The sequence below is a fragment of the Nannospalax galili genome, unplaced genomic scaffold, assembly GCF_000622305.1.
Source record: "Nannospalax galili isolate Female #2095 unplaced genomic scaffold, S.galili_v1.0 scaffold84, whole genome shotgun sequence".
In the NCBI taxonomy this organism is placed as follows: domain Eukaryota; kingdom Metazoa; phylum Chordata; class Mammalia; order Rodentia; family Spalacidae; genus Nannospalax; species Nannospalax galili.
The window spans coordinates 1,227,377-1,243,469 of NW_008352272.1; the positions used below are offsets into that span (position 1 = coordinate 1,227,377).

At 44.4% G+C, this 16,093-nt stretch overlaps 1 protein-coding gene across 1 annotated transcript in view; it reads right to left on the reverse strand.

Moving 5' to 3' along the window:
- Positions 1-16,093, reverse strand: part of Cacng3 (calcium voltage-gated channel auxiliary subunit gamma 3) — a 107,517-nt gene that overhangs the window by 16,585 nt on the left and 74,839 nt on the right. The window lies entirely within an intron of this gene.

Sequence of the window (16,093 nt, forward strand, 5' to 3'; positions counted from 1 at the left end):
TCGAGCTTAGTAGGAGGAAGTTAGGCATTGGGAGCATGCCTTGGAAGGGGATTTAGGACCTGGGTGCTTCCTCTCTGCTTCCCACATACCATGCTCCACATTAATCTACCCATTACTCCACCATGTATGACCTCACATGTATCATCTATGTTCTGTCTCCCCACAGGCCCCAAACAGCAGAGCCAGCTATAACCATGAACTGAAACCTCAGAAACTATGGCCTCAAACAAGCTTTTTTCCTTAATAGTTGATTTATGCAGGGCATGATGGCACGTACCTGTGCTCCCAGGGAATGGGAGCCTGAGACAGGAGGACTGCATGTTTAAGGCCTGCCTGGGTTACATAATGAGTTCAAGGCCAGTCTGGGAAACTTAGAAAGACCTCATCTCAAAATAAAAATAGAGATAGCTCAGTGCTAGAGTGCTCATCTAGCTACACAAGGCCCTGGTAGCACACACATGCACGTGCACACATATGCTATTTATCTAAGGTGTTTTGTTACAGTGATACACAGCTAACACGTCAGTAGAGCAGAGACAGAATAAGTAGATAAAACAAAAAGTAGGAGACTGAGTATTCTGCTTCTCAGATATTGCCTGCTGTTGCCATCTACTTAGAAGGGCAAAGAGCTAGCAAACAGGTACTCCTTGTGAGGACTGCCTTCGTTCTGCCCTGATACTGGTGGGAGAAAAAAGGAAGTGAGTTTTAAGCATATTGATTTAGCGTCCCACCTGACAAATGAATAAATGAGGCTTTTGCTTGAAATCACTCAGGTAATAATCAGTGAACCAGCTTTCCAACCAGGTGTTTTGAAATACTTGGCTGTCTCCAATGTGGCAAATCTGACCACAGACCCCTCCTATCTCCCCTCTTCCCTCACCGAGGACCACAGTTTGCTGTCCCCTGCTTTGTGGCTCATTCAGACCCACAGAGAAGCTTGTCAGTATTTTGTCTCCTTTTCTCCAGCATAACTTGACTCAACTCATTGTGAGTGTTTGATAATCATTGTGGGTGTTTATTAACTAGGCAATTAACCAATCTCTAGGGCAGTTAATGGCTCTGTCAGTTCTTATAAATGACAAACAATATTCAGAATGTCTCACAACACAGCATGAAATTATGCATGTGTGTCCTCTTCCCTGTCTGCAAAAACAATGGCAGGGAGTTGAGGGGCAGTGTGGGATTGCGCAAAGCAGAGGAGGCAGAGAATTAGAGCCAGTCTTGCTTCAGAGAGGTTCCTGCAGAGTGGGAAAGGCCTGTGTGAGCTTCATGTGCATACATACATATATATGAACTATACATTTATATTCGTAAATCGTAATAGCTGCCACTTATCAAGTGTTTCTGGGCTAGAGAGATGACTTAGTGGAAAAAAGTACTTGCCATATAAGCCTCACAACCTGACTAATTCCCAGAACGTAGGTAAAGGTGGAAGGAGAGAACCAGCTCCACATGAGTTGTGCCCATGCACACATGCACATACACACATGTGCTAACATACATACATACATACATACATACATACACACACACTAATTAAAAAGCAAAGATGGGCCTGGTATAGTAGTTCTTGCCTATAATCTCAGCACTCAGGAAGAGGCAGAGGCAGGTGGCCAACCTGGTCTACATAGCAAATTCTAGGCCAACCAGGGTTACATAGTGAGACCCTGTCAAAAAAACGGTGAAGCAATTGAGGAAGATACCTTACATTAACTTCTGGCCTCTACACACATATGCATGCGCACACTTGTGCAAGTGCATACATGTACAGAGGCACATGTATACACATATATGTGTATACAAATATACCCCTCATATATTTATGTACACATATACACAATTAAAAAAATGTTTCCAGCCAGGTGTGGTGGCGCACGCCTATGTCCCAGCACTTGGGAGGCAGAGGCAGGCGGATCCCTGTGAGTTCAAGGCCAACCTGGTCTACATAGTTCTAGGACAGCTGGGGCTACAGGGAGACCCTGCTTCAAAAAGACCAAAAAAAAATGTTTCTGACAGGTCAGGCACATGGATGAAGCCCACCCCTTTTGAAGTAGGGCGTTAATGATAACATTTATGGCGAGGCAGTGATGATCAGAATGGCAATTAAGGAGTCCCACCTGGTGAGTGGCAGAGTATTAAGTGAGTCCAGGCTTCTGGGCCTGTGGTTTCACCAGTTGACTATGACGAGCTATCACTATTATGTCTACTATCCCTGCTCCTTTTATTGTCCTATGATGCTGAGAGCACTGTCCATTTAACTCCTTACTACTTACCACTGGAAGGAGGCTGCAAGCCAGCTATGTTTCACAATCACTGCGGTGGAATACGTAGACCATCTCTTTGGATCTGACTCTCTGCTTATCAGGCAAAGAACAGACTGAGTCGAGGAAAGGATCCAGAGGAGAAGACTCAAGGAAATTCTTGGAAGAAAGACAAGCTCATTACATCTCTCCTAAGATTGAAAACGACCTTAATTTTACTTGATTATATTCCAAAGCTTCATTCTCATGTTGCTGTCTGTTTTGAGTTGTGTTATGGTTTGACATATGTCCCAAAGACTCATGCATCAGTGTTCAGTGTGATTGGGTCATGAGGTCTCTAATTTCATTAGAGGATTGGTCCACAGATGGAATCATAGCTGAACAGTCTGGGGAGTGGTTCTGGAAATTGTAGGAGATGGGGTGTAGGTGGCGATACGCATGTCCCTGAAAACAGTATCTTATCTCCAGCCTCTCTGTCTCTCTGCCTCTGTCTCTCTCTGTCTCTCTGCCTCTATCTGTCTCCCTGTCTCTGTCTCCATCTCTCTCTGTCTCTGTCTCTTTGTCTCTGTCTCTGTCCTTCCTGGCTACCATCATAAAATGAGTAACCTTCTCTGCCACAGTCTCCTGCCATCAGAATGCCTCATCCAGCTGAGCATAGACTCTCAAGACCTCTGAAATGGAGCTAAAATAAACTTGCCCTCTTGAGTTGTTTATCTCAGGCATCTTGTTTCAGCAACAGAAAGTGGACTAATACATGGGGCTAGGGAGGTGGCCCAGTGGGGAAAGTATCTGCTGCACAAGCATGAAGATCTGAGTTCAGATCTCTAGCATTCATGTAAAACATCCGATGTGGCAGCATGCATTTGTACCTCCAGTGTTGGGGTGAGGGACAGATTCTGGGGTCTTGTTGGCCACCCAGGCTAGCTGAAACAAAGGACTCTGGTTGAGTGAGAGACCCTTCTTCATGAGGTGGAAGGGAGGCTGGGGAGATGGCTCAGTGGTTAAGAGCACTGGCTGCTCTTGCAGAGACCTGGGTTCAGTTCCCAGCACCCACATGGCAGCTAACAACTGTTCTTAACTCCAGTTCCCAAAGATCTGATGCCCTCTTCTGGCCTCTGTGGGCATCGCACACACTGGTGCACTTACATACAAGTGGCAAAACACTCATACACATAGAATAAAAATAAATAAATAAATCTTTGAAAAATGAGGTGAACTGCAATAGAAGACACTTCAAGGCTTCTGTGCATGCTTGTAAAGGTGAGTGCACCTGCACACAGATGCACATACACATGCATGTGTGCACATACACACACTCACACAATGGTTAACACAGCATAATGTCATAAGTTACACATACTGCACACTTACTATGTACCAGGAGCCACTTTAAGCATCTTGCATGCTTTATCCTCGGTAGCTCACAGAACAACTTGTTCTGTGATCTGTATTTCACGGATGACATTGAGACTTAGAAAAGTACATGATTGAGTCATGGATGCAGTCAGTACACAGTCACTCCAGTCACTGATGATTCTGAACTTCCTAAACACTGTTGTGACTTATGCTTTTCTTCAGTGGTTTTAGAGGTGGAGCTCCATCCTTTACCAGTGGTATAGTAAGAATTTGTGGTTATCCCTTGCTATTGATTGTGGTAACAGACTGCACCAGTGGTTTTCCTATCAACAACTTCTGTGACACAGGCCAGGGCGCCTCACTGCAAGCTGCTTTGTATAGCCCACAGACAATTCCATAGGAAGAAAAGATTCAGGGGAAAATGGAATGTGGACTCTTCTAAAACAGACCAGTCAGAATGCCTGTGGGGATTAGGAATTATGTTAGTGCCTGAATCTGCTCATAAATAGACTGCTCAAGGTGATGAGGGCAGTGGGAAACTGGGACTTAGAATCAGTAAACCTCTGTAGCTCCTGGAGACACACTGACCAGGTTTTCATTCTGTGTGTGTATCTGTGTGTGTGTGTGTGTGTGTGTGTGTGTGTGTGCATGATGTAGATGTGTGTGCATGTGTGTGTTCTTATATGTGAGAGGGTTCTTGTGGAGGCCAGAGGTCAACCTTGAGTGTCATTCCTCAGGTACTGTCTACTTTGCTTTTTTTGAAACAAGGACTCTCACTGGCCTTGAGCTTGCTGATTGGGATAGGCTGACTGACCAACGAGCCCTAGAGATTAACCTGTCCCTAACTCCCCAGCACTGGTGTTACAAGTGTGTTCCACCATGTCTGGCCTTTTCACTTAGATTCTGGGTGTTGAACTCAGGTCCTCATGTGTGTGGGGCAAGCACTTTACAACTGAGCCCTAGTGGCTAGGTTTAATGGCCAAAAGTGGTCTACCACTAATTGTCCATCAGCTGAAAATGGTGTTTGCATATTCAGATGACTGGGGGAAAATCTAGACACTTATTCTATAACACGCAAAAAGTTGAAATTTCAGTGTCAGTACCTGTGACAAAGTTTTAGAGAAAACCAGCCCTACCTGCTTATTTACACACTTCTGGTGGCAGCGTTCTGCTGTGGCAGACTTGAGTGTTTGTGGCAGAGATAGTACAGCTGGAAGTATTTACTTTCTGCCTCTCTAAGAAACATTTTTCTGAGCCCTCCCTGGCCCAGTGATTTCTGCTCTTTGAGGGGAAAAGTAGAAATTAAAGAGGAGTTTGGGCTTTCACTGGATGGAGGACATAATACAGTTTGGTGCTTCCAAAGCAGATAACAGTGGGCCTTTCCGTTGTTGTTTTTGCTGTTGTTGTTGTTGTTGTTGTGGTGGTGGTGGTGGTGGTGGTGGTGTGTGTGTGTGTGTGTGTGTGTGTGTGTGTATGCGCAGTGTGTGTTGTGTGTGTGGAGTCCACAGGAGGGTGTTCTGCTCACTGTTTCATTCCCTTGAGACAGGGAGCTAGGAACTTGGAGCTATGCTGGCAGCCAGCAAGCTCCAGTGATCCTCTTCTGTCTGCTTCCCATGGCATTGGAGCAGCAGGTGACTGTGGTTACACTGGGCTTTTTATGTGGGTTCTGGGAATCCAAACAGAGGTCCTCGTGCTAATGCAGCAAGCACCCTTACCCGCGGAGGACAGAAGAGACTGTCAGATCCCCTGGAAATGGAGTTACGGACAGTTGTTAGCTGCCATGTGGGTGCTGGGATTCAAACCTGGGTCTTCTGCAAGAACAGTCAGTGTTCTTAATCACTGAGCAATCTCTCCAGCCCCCTTTTTTTTCTTTAACCTTCAATATTTAATTACATAGTGTGTCTTTAATAAAAAATTAAACACGTTGTAATTTAAAACTCAGGATAATTCACATGAAAATCAGATTTACAGTTTTTCTTTTTAAAAAACAAGGATCTCTGCTTCACATGTCCACATAACAACTGCTCCTTGTAGCTGGACATCAGCAGCAGCCTTCTTTAGCCTGGGCATGATTTCATCAGTTGGCTAGAATCCTTAGTTAGCCCTATGGTACCAGCAGATGTTTAAGTCTGAGCTCTATGAACCAAAGAGTACTTAGTAAGAAGCCCTTCTTCAGAGTCATACCTTTGTATCCACTCTGGATCGGTTGGTTACTTAATGGTTGTGGTTGGTACCCACAGTGAACGATCTCTCCAGACCACAGGGAGATGATAATAGTAGCTTATGACATTTTCCCAAGGATGAACTGAGGCAGACACTGCTCTTACAGTGTCTAGCACTCTCCTCATCTACCCTTCCATCAGGCAATTGCATAAAGCATTTAGCACAGTTTCTAGCACACAGTAAGAACTCAATAAATCAAACCTATTACTACCATCGGTTTTATTACATGTTTTAGGACCAGAAGAGACACATTGGTGACATGGCATGACTTTAAAAAGCATTCTAGAAGGAAAGAGAGTCAAGGATTTCCCCAAGGAAGACTCCATACTTGGCAGTCCAAGTCATAGACTTATCATAAAGTGAGCTTGGCCATTCACATAGTAGCATTTTGCTAGCTTCCAGAAGTAACCACTTGTCTCCTAATTGGCTAGTTCCTCCAAGGGGTGGGGCCTGCCATGTAGTGTGGACAACTGGGGGGCTGCTGGGAGCCATCTTGGAACAGAAGCCGTGAGCCATCGGGAAGCACACGAGCCATGGGAACGCACAGCCGTGCGCTGCAGCTCAAGGACAGAATGGTCCAACACTTACGGACCTGGGGCGAGATTGCAGGAGGCATGAGTGAATGCTAGTGGTGACTATGGTAGTCATGGTGTGGTCTGATATGGCGGGCTCTGAGCCATGCCGCCGGAGGCATGGGGCTAGGCACTGGGTACTCAATTCCATTGTAAGTTAATAAACGCACATAAAATATATTATATGGTTTGTCTGATCATGCAGGAGACCCAGAGGGAATTTGGGCGACAAAACTGGTGTAGTCAGCAGGATAAAGGAACCACAGCCTTGGGGATGTGGGTCTCAGAAAGCAGTGCTGTTCCTGCTGCCCCTGTGGTGGGTCAGCTGGGCTCTGAGTCCCAAATCCAGGAGAGAAGCCAATCAAAACCCATATGCTTAATGGGGTTAAGGATAGTCATATGGGTTATACAATGGATTATAAAATCTGTAACTAAAAAGTGGCCAGCCACGCAGAAGCATGGGCCACAGCTATGTTGTAAATGTGGGGATATGTTGCGGGTATGTGAAGATGTGTTAAAGGTTACTCAAAGGCTAGAAAACCTTTTACCTGCTCTGGATCCAAATGGAGCACCCAGAGAGACAGCGTGGCCAATTTGCATCATAAAAGAGATGCCCCAGGCAGGGAAAGCTGAAAAGGCTGCACTGGCAGACCAGGTGCAGAGCCGGAGAAAAAAGGTGGGACATTTTGACTTGTGTAAAGTCTAAGGACTCAGAGGAAAAGACAGATAATAGTGAAAAGGAAAAAAAAAGCGAACTGTGCTGTAGCTAGGAAATAGTCCATGCTAGAACTGTTAAAACTAGGAAAAACTTACAAGCAAGCAAGCAGAGAGCCCCTGGCCATGTGGCTTGTAAGAGTATGGGACATGGGAGCAAATGACATCAGTCTAAGTCCTTCAGAAGCTTCACAGCTGAGTTTGTATAACTTCCCATCCATCCTTACAATATAGGCTGTTCAACCCAGGCCAATGCAGGGGGGAGCAGTCCTTAATGGGATGGCTGGTGTAAAGACATTAAAGATACATGGTTGTCACCAAGGGAGACTAACATGATTAGCAGGGGCTGGAGGACTATAAAGGAGGGGCAGGCATTACTGAGAGAACTAGGTATGAGAAAAGAAATATATGATGTCCAGTTCACTGGGCCAGATGAGACTGTGTTCACCAGAGATATGAAAGAAAGCCTAATTCAACTGGGACCTCAGGACTGGTATGGGGTTTTAATGGTTTTACTAGGCCCTTTGATGGGACAGGATCTTTGTAAAGTGAGAGAGGCTTTGGTAAATCAGCATGTAAAACATGTCTGTGAAATAACAGAACACCCTATAAGAGATATGAAGAAGACTAGACTGAAGAAATGGTCCACTTGGGTGACTTGAAGACAAATGTGGCAACACTTTTATGTCAAGCCCAAATCCCCAGAGAAAAAATTGAGGGAAAACCAAATTTTGTACTAAGGCATTTCTGGAAGGCTTTAAAACCAGAAGAACAGTTTACATAGGACATTAGAAGAATAAAAACAGTACAAGGGGTAGTTAAGAATCCCCAAGGATGAAATAAGATGCATTTCTCTTCTGATAAAGGCTATACTAGGGGTGGAAGCAGGTTTTCCCACCAAGTTCTCCCCCAGCAACCTGGTGTGGTCAATGGGAAGAGGACAGATGTGGCTACAGTCAGGAGGCAGACACAGAGCCTGTCTGACTCAGGGAACCAACAAGTGCAGGGGGGCACAGGAGAAGCCCTCTGCCTCCTTAGTCCAGTGCAGGGTCAGGCAACTGGAGCTAACACCTGTGAGTGTATCAAGAATGAAAGAATACAAAAAGACCCCATGTAAAAATCCCCCAAGTGTAAAATGACTCCAAAGGGGTAACTATAAAATGGTAAAGAGCTAACTAAATTAATGCCTTGTACCCATGCTATGGCACCTAACAAGGATCTATGGAAAAAACAGTTATTATGAATGGACAAAACCTTTCCATGCTTTGTGAGGCCTTGTCTATGAGTGATTTAATACATGTTAACCTTCTTTTGAGTGTTTACAGATGCGAAACCCATTTGGAAGATACCCGAAGAAGCAAAGGCCAGCTATAGCTGTAAGATTCTTGGGAGTTTTATGGTTGGGTAAGATAAAGTCAGAGACTTCCAAACTATACAACTGTTAAGAAAATCTACAGTCCCAGGGGTGGGTTGCCCCCCTATGAGCTGTTGGTCAGAGGGAGATCCTAGAGGTCCTCCAATTCACCAAGGCTACTACCATTAATGTCGGTTGTACACTAGAAATGTTGGTAAGGCCATGTTGCTGAAGACACTGCATGTTGTGAGCGTGGGAAAAGAAGAAGAGATGGAACTGAGACTAAGTCAAGAAACTCCATGCCCCTGGATGGATGCAGATGGCTGGGGAAGAAAGGATCCCCTATAATTCTACTCAACGATGGACCTTGTGTGCTGCACACTATGGACATGCCAAGCAATACCTGCAGGTGCAATAATGGCTCAACCAGCATATGTACAACTGATAAATTTCTGACTGGATAAGGCCTGCTCCTAGGGGTGGAACACACATCTGGTGCTGTAGACCAGGCCAACACCTTGTGTCGAGAAAGGCTACAGGCCCTAGTGGAGAAGCCATCACAAGTATACTGTTTAATGAATATAGTACACCTACCGGGATATCTTCTAGGCATTTGTATTTAAATTCATGTTTGTTTAAATGTGTCTACTTCCTTCCATTTGTCTTTATAGTAGGAAAAAACACCACTGAGATAGATCAGTGGACATGGCCTAAAGATGACTAATGGGGAGGCCCAAGAAGCCACTATCTCACCATGATACAAGAGAGATCACCCTACATCTAACACCCCCTCCAAGGCTCAGGGACCTTAGCAGAAGATAGTCAGGAAGATTGTAAGAGCAGAGGAAAGGGGTGGAGTGTCTCCCAATTGGCTAGTTCCTCCAAGGGGCGGGGCCTGCTGTAGAGTGTGGACAACTGGGGTCCTGCTGGGAGCCATCTTGGAACAGAAGCAGCGAGTGGTGGGGAAGCCGTGAGCCAAGCCGTGGAAACGCACAGAAGCACATTGCAGCTCAAGGACACAATGGCCTGACACTTATGGACCTGGGTGGAGATGGTTGGCCCCTGAGGCATGAGCGAATGCTAGCAGTGACTATGGTAGTCGTGGCGAGGTCTGATATGGCGAGCTCTGAGCTGCACCGCTGGAGGCGCAGGACTAGGCACTGGGTACCTTTGTAAGTAATAAATGCGCATAAAATATATTATATGGTTTGTCTGATTGCACAGGAGGCCCAGAGGGAATTTGGGCGACATCACTTATTAACATTTTTTGTATCTCCTTCCATGCTTTATCTCCTGTGTATTCATACAAAAATGATTTAACAGGTTTGGGATCATATTGTTCTTACATTTCCTTAGGCGTTTTCCCCCAAATCAGTACCTTTTTTTTGAAAACTGTTTCATCCTGTATCCCAGGGTGTGATCCTCCTGCCTCAGCCTTGTGAGTGCTGGATTACAGGTATGTGCCATTATTATAACTGTTTTTGGTGGGAGTGAAGATATTCAAAGACACTTTTGTTGCTTCCTGTGTCCCTCCCTTTGGTTATCAGACTACTAAAACAATAGACCCCAAAGAATTGGAATTTCTCCAGGAGTCTATGTTGGGACAAAGATAGCCTGGGTCCTGATGCCAGTCAGAGGGGAGCTTGTTTCCTAGAAAGAGAGTTTACACAGTCTGACAACTTATCAGACCACCTTGTGGGAGAGACTTGAACTAAGACAATGATGGCTCAGTGATGCTCAGAATCATACTTTGACCAAGGCAGCTTAGCTATATGTAACTGTTACCCTCTATTTAAGCCTAAACCTCATGCTATTTGGTAGATCACTAGACTTGTTTATTCCTTTTTACAGTGTGGCCGTGCTGAATAAATCTTTCTTTGCTTTTCACAATTTCTTCTCTAATTGGCTTATTGAGGATGGGTGGCTGAGCCTAGCTTGTTAGGGCCACCAGGGCCCAGGCTCTGACTCTAACAACTCTGGTAATGACACTATGCATAGCACCATATCAAATAACAAATTTTTAAAAAGGATGTGGATGGGACTGAAATGCAAACTGAGAAACAAATAGAACCAAAAGAGATATTGAAAAAAATTCAAATTACAAGGATCAAGTGACAATACAAAAACCAAATACTGTTCTAGCCCAGCTTCAAGCTAATGTTCTGGGGAAGAATAAAGAGGGTAAAGCAAACCAGGAAGAAGACCAAAGGTGTTTGGTATGGGGACTGATCCAGTGGATCTAGATGAGAAGTGACATGGCCTCTAATACCCAGGCTGCTGGGAGATGTGGGATATGAAATCAGTGGGTCACAGGACCCTGGGAAGAGCTTGGAAATGAAGGTAGAACCAGAGGAGATTTCTTGAACTATTGGGTATAATTGTAGAGAATGGTTTTGCCCTGGTTACAGTTTCATTCTGGGGGGAGAAGGTTATACCAATAGCTTGTCTTTGGCTCAGACAGTGAAATAATATTTCCTTCACAGGGGAAAGTGTGTGCCCCAGGGGGAAAAGGATCAGTTTTCTGCAGGGACAGGTTCTTTGATAGGTTATCCAGTCTCTAGTGGTCAGCCGTAAACACATGTACATATGAGGTAGTTCTACTAAAAACAAAACTGTTTGCCTTCATTTCTATTATTTAGCACAGCTCTGTAAGTTATACTTAGTACAAGAATTGAGCTATAAGCAATGGGGGGAAATGGGAAATAAAAGCACCATTTTTTTCCAGGTGACAGAATTAATCTGTTTGGGAAGCTGAAAGCAATTTGCTTGGAAAAAGTTAGAATAAATGGAAGGGCTCAGGAAGGTGGTTTCTAATAGAATATTAAGCTACACAACAAAGCTACAATAATTTAGTTATTGTGGTACTTGCATTTAACAATTATTAGAATAAATTTTCAATGCATAGAAACATCCTAAAGAAAATAATAAGCAACCTATTATTTCATATTTAGAGAATCCCTGTTAAATTAAAAGAATGTATGTATGTATAATTGAAACAGAATAGAAAGACCTCAAAATAAGTACCCCATCACACATACTCCAAACATTCTCTCTCTTGGTAACTCACCAGGATGATTTTTGTTAACTGAATGTTGAGTGAGATTAGGTCTAAACTGAGATTTGAAAGTTGATTAGAAGCTAATCAGAGGAATGGAGGTGTGATAATGAGCACATGTGCAAGGGAAAACTTGTTTGGGAGCTCAGAGAAGCTGGAGTATAAGAGGGTCAGTGTTGGTTGTTCTGCAGAAAGACTCAGTGGGTGCTAGTGAGAGGTTGTAGGAATCCAGAGATTGGTTTCAAGTTATGGGGATTCCCTGGTGACCAACGCAGACAGGATGCTAGTCCTCAGACCTGAGATTCTCATTGAGATGCTCTAGATCAGTCAATTAATGAACAAGATGACTGTATTTTGCTAAATGGACATAGCATCAGACTGCCTTCTAAATACTTATCCTCATATTCATAGATTAGTATAGTTTTCTCTCATCAGAGATGCTTCTTTACTGTAGTAGACAGAGGTTAACACAGATATCCACAATTAGTCAAAGTACAAATAGTAAATGACTATGGAGAGCTCATCCACAATCGGGGTATCTGTATCACCTGCTCCCATTAAGGCTCAAGGAACATCACAGAAAAGGGGTTGAAAAGATTCTAAGAGCCAGAGGTTGGGGAGGGCTCCTGTGAAATAGTGTCTTCTGGATGTAATAGGACACTGCACCTAGAATTCACAGTAGCTGTGGTTTCCTGTGCAAGACCATTACAAGATCAAGTCGGTTAGCATTCCAGTGTGGATGGGGGAGGGACTCATGAGGCCCCACCCTTAGCTGAGAGCTGTTGGCAGTTCATGACTGCTGCAAGAGGGAGTCAGTTTTCTTTAGGGGTGTGACCTCTCATAGGTTGCCCATGTTTCACTGGATGGCTCCATACCCATATGTGCAGCGCCAACTGGACTTGGTGGGTTATAAAGAAATAAAAAGACATGAAGTTGGCAGTAGGATGCAGTATGGGGGGGGGGCTCTAGAAGAAGTTGGAGGTAAGGAGAGGGGATAGGTGTTATAAAAACACATTGTATACATGTATGAAATTTTCAAAGAATAGATAACAAAATTTTAGAAACATTTAAAAGCAGTGTGTTAATAATGGGTTTCATTCTGACATTTTGAAATTTTCATACATATGTATCACATACTTTTTGTTTGAGACAAGGTCTTACTATGTAGCCCCAGCTGGCTTGGAACTCACTATGTAGATCATCTCAGGCTCGCCTGGATCTCACAGCAATCTGCTTGCCTCTGACTCCTGAGTGCTAGGACTAAGCACATGTGCCACCATGCCCAGCTGTATCATATACTTTTATCCCCATTACCCTTTCTTATCTCTCCTCGTGCTTTCTGGTGGTCCCCTTCCTCCTCCCAAATAGTCCCTTATTTAAAGTCTAGATTCTGCATATAAGAGAAATCATGATATTCGTCTTTCTGAGTCTGGCTTATTTCACTTAACATGATGATTTACAGTTCCATCTATTTTCTGTAAATGACATGATTTCTTTCTTCTGAACAAATTCAGTTCTGTTTATATGCCAGTATTTGTTATGGATACCTAAATTTACAAACAAGTATCCCAGTCACCACCCATCAAAGTAGCTTCTTTTTCAACACAGATATTATTACAGAGTTACACCACTGGTAATACACAGAGATTCTCTGTAAGTTGCCCAAGTCTAAGTGGCACATCTAGGATGCAACCTCTACACCTAAGGCTCATGGAACATAGAACGAGGGATGAAGAAAACACTAATGCATCTTCCAATTCTCAATGAAGCTCCCTCATGCAACAGAGGTCCAGGAACACAAAAGGCCACAAATGGCCAAAACGCAGAGAACAAGAGTCGGCAGAGTGTGGGTCCTTGGACAGGACTCCTATAGTGAGGTCCACCCACCCAGGACTCAGGGACCATTGTAGAAGAGGAGGTGGAAAGATTGTAGGAGCCAAAGAAGAAGTGCTGGACCATAGGGAAATAGCCCTACAGGCACCTGGGACCCTTCTCACACAAACCTACAGCAATGCTGTCAGCATGCACAAGATCTGTGCAAACGCAGGCAGACTAAAACCCAGCACAGAACTGTGGAAATGAACAGCAAGCCCTAATCTTAGTCAAAGAATTATTGTCAGCTGAATACTGCTGGGTGAAGAAGAGCTGATCTTCTTGGAGGGATGAACTCTAGATAGGCTGACTAAACCCCAGTGGATGAACTTGAACTGAGGGACATCTCAGGACACTAACTTTACATAATAGGCCTTAATACAAATGATAGAATATATGAACTCCTGGGAGGGGTGGCTATGGGAGGGTGCTGAAGAGGAAGGGGGAAGGGGGTGTAAAGATGATTTTATGTATGAAATACACAAAAGTTCAATAAAAAATTAAATTAATTCCCCACTTGATGAGCCATATTTCTAGTGCCTCCATATGTGGTTAATGAAGTATATTGGACAGCAGTAAATTCTGTTTAATGTGTGTCAAAGTTTATAAAATAAACATTAAACAAAAGTAAAAAAAAAGCACTGTATTTGTGTGTAAAAGTTGAAAAGGGATGGCATGTCACAGGTAGCTTTAGTTGTGACCTTGATACCTGGGAGGAGGGAACCTTAGTTAGGGAATTTCCTCTTTCAGATGGCCTGTGGTCACAGCTGTAAGTTATTTTCTTAGTTGCTAAGTGATGTAGGAGGGCACAGCCCACTGTGGGTCGTGCCATCCTTAGGTAGGTGGGCCTGCACTGTTAAAGGAGGGTAGCTGAGCAAGCCAGGGGAATAAGCCAGTAAGCAGTAGTCCTCCATGGTCTCTGCTTCATTTCCTGCCTCCAGGTTCCTGCCTTGAGTTCCTGCTCTGACTTCCTTCAATTATGGATTGTGACCTGGAGGTTTTAGGATGAAATAAACTGTATCTACCTCAAGTTGCCTTTGGTCTGAGTGGTTTATCACAGCAGCAGGAAACCTAACTAATAAACTAGGCAAGTGTTCCATCCCTGAACCACATCCCCATCCATGACTATTTGAAGGAAACAAAACTGGATGGTATGATGGTAGCTGTGCATTTGGTGGGGGTGGATGGTGGGCAACCCTGGATAGGGTGGTGGAGGGAGATTGGAGTTTAGACCTGACAGTAGAGAAGGAACCAGTTGTCTGGAGATGCAGAGAATGGTCTTTCCTGCTAGGAGATTGCAAGTGCAGAGGCTAGAAAGTGGCATGAACTCCTCATTCTGAGGAGTGGTAGGAAGGACAGCATGCACAAAAATACTCTTGTGTCAATTTCCCTGGGTTCACCAACTGTCTTTCCCACTGTCCTTTTAGCACTGACCTCTGAGATATCTGGGAGGCTGGGTTGCATGTGGATTTTGACTAACCCCAGCTCTTCCTCTTCCGAGCAACCAGGTTTGAGGTGACCTAAAAGACTTACATGGTCCTGGATGTGTTCTAAATGTCCCGTGGTGGGAAGTAGACTAGAAAATGGGACAACTGTGCTTTTAACTCCTAAAGATGCTGCCAGCTGTCTCCAGGGAAAGCACTGGTTCAAGCCATTCGAACTGAAAATGGAGCTCAGAATCTCCACTCTGACTTTTCTTCTAGATTCCAGCAGTGTGGCCCCAGCCCTATCCTGGGAAATGGCCACCAACAGGCACAAAGAGGTGAATTGGAACAAACAAGTCAAGTTGTTACAGTCTAGGGGAAATGAAGGCTTCTTCATCAGCAGGTACATTTTGACCTTGAAGGGGAGTGTGATGCAGTGGTAGGAACACAGGAGCCAGCACTTAACCAAATGATGAGTCAGATGATCTTATAAGATGGACTGAATGCATCATCACTAAACTCCCATGCTGAAATCTTTTTTTTTTAATTAAAAATAATTTTTGACAGTGACTGAGAGCCCAAAGTGGCCCAGCCCTGCCCCCTTGCTACCTGCACTCATCCTTGCTCTGGATTGGGGACATGGTCACTTGGGTCCTGTGCACCCCGCTATCCTGCTGAGTCCACAGGATTGCTGCCCCCAAGGATCTCTCAGGCTCCAACTCAGTCTTTTTTGCTGCTGCCATTGATGAAGAAAAGTATGTTTCATGTTTTTCTGCCACAAAAAGGGAATTTATAAAGATACACTTCCTGTGCGGTTTTCATCTTTGGGGAGTTTTCTGCTGTCTTCTCGATCCCACCCCAACCTGCACTCTGAGTAGCATGCAGTTGTGTGTAGCATGTCACATAGAGTCCTGTTCCTGGCCCTGCTTGTGTCTGATAATGCCTCGTGGCTTCCCTCGTATTTGTTGGGTGAAGCTTCCAAGGGCTGAGGACAGACAGCTGTCTGCAGGTGCAGAGACCACTCATGAGCAGTTGTGTGCTCCTAGATGCACGCTTTAGCTTTCTCCTCAGAGTCCGTTCCACCTTCTGACTGTCCAGGTGCCCAGCAGAAAAAGAAAAGAAAATTAAAAAAAATTTTTTTACTCTTTTTGAGACAGGGTCTCCCTGTAGCTCCAGCTGGCCTGGAACTCATTATGTAGACCAGGCTGGCCTTGAATTCATTCAGGCCTGCCTCTGCCTCCTGAATGCTGGGATTAAAGGTG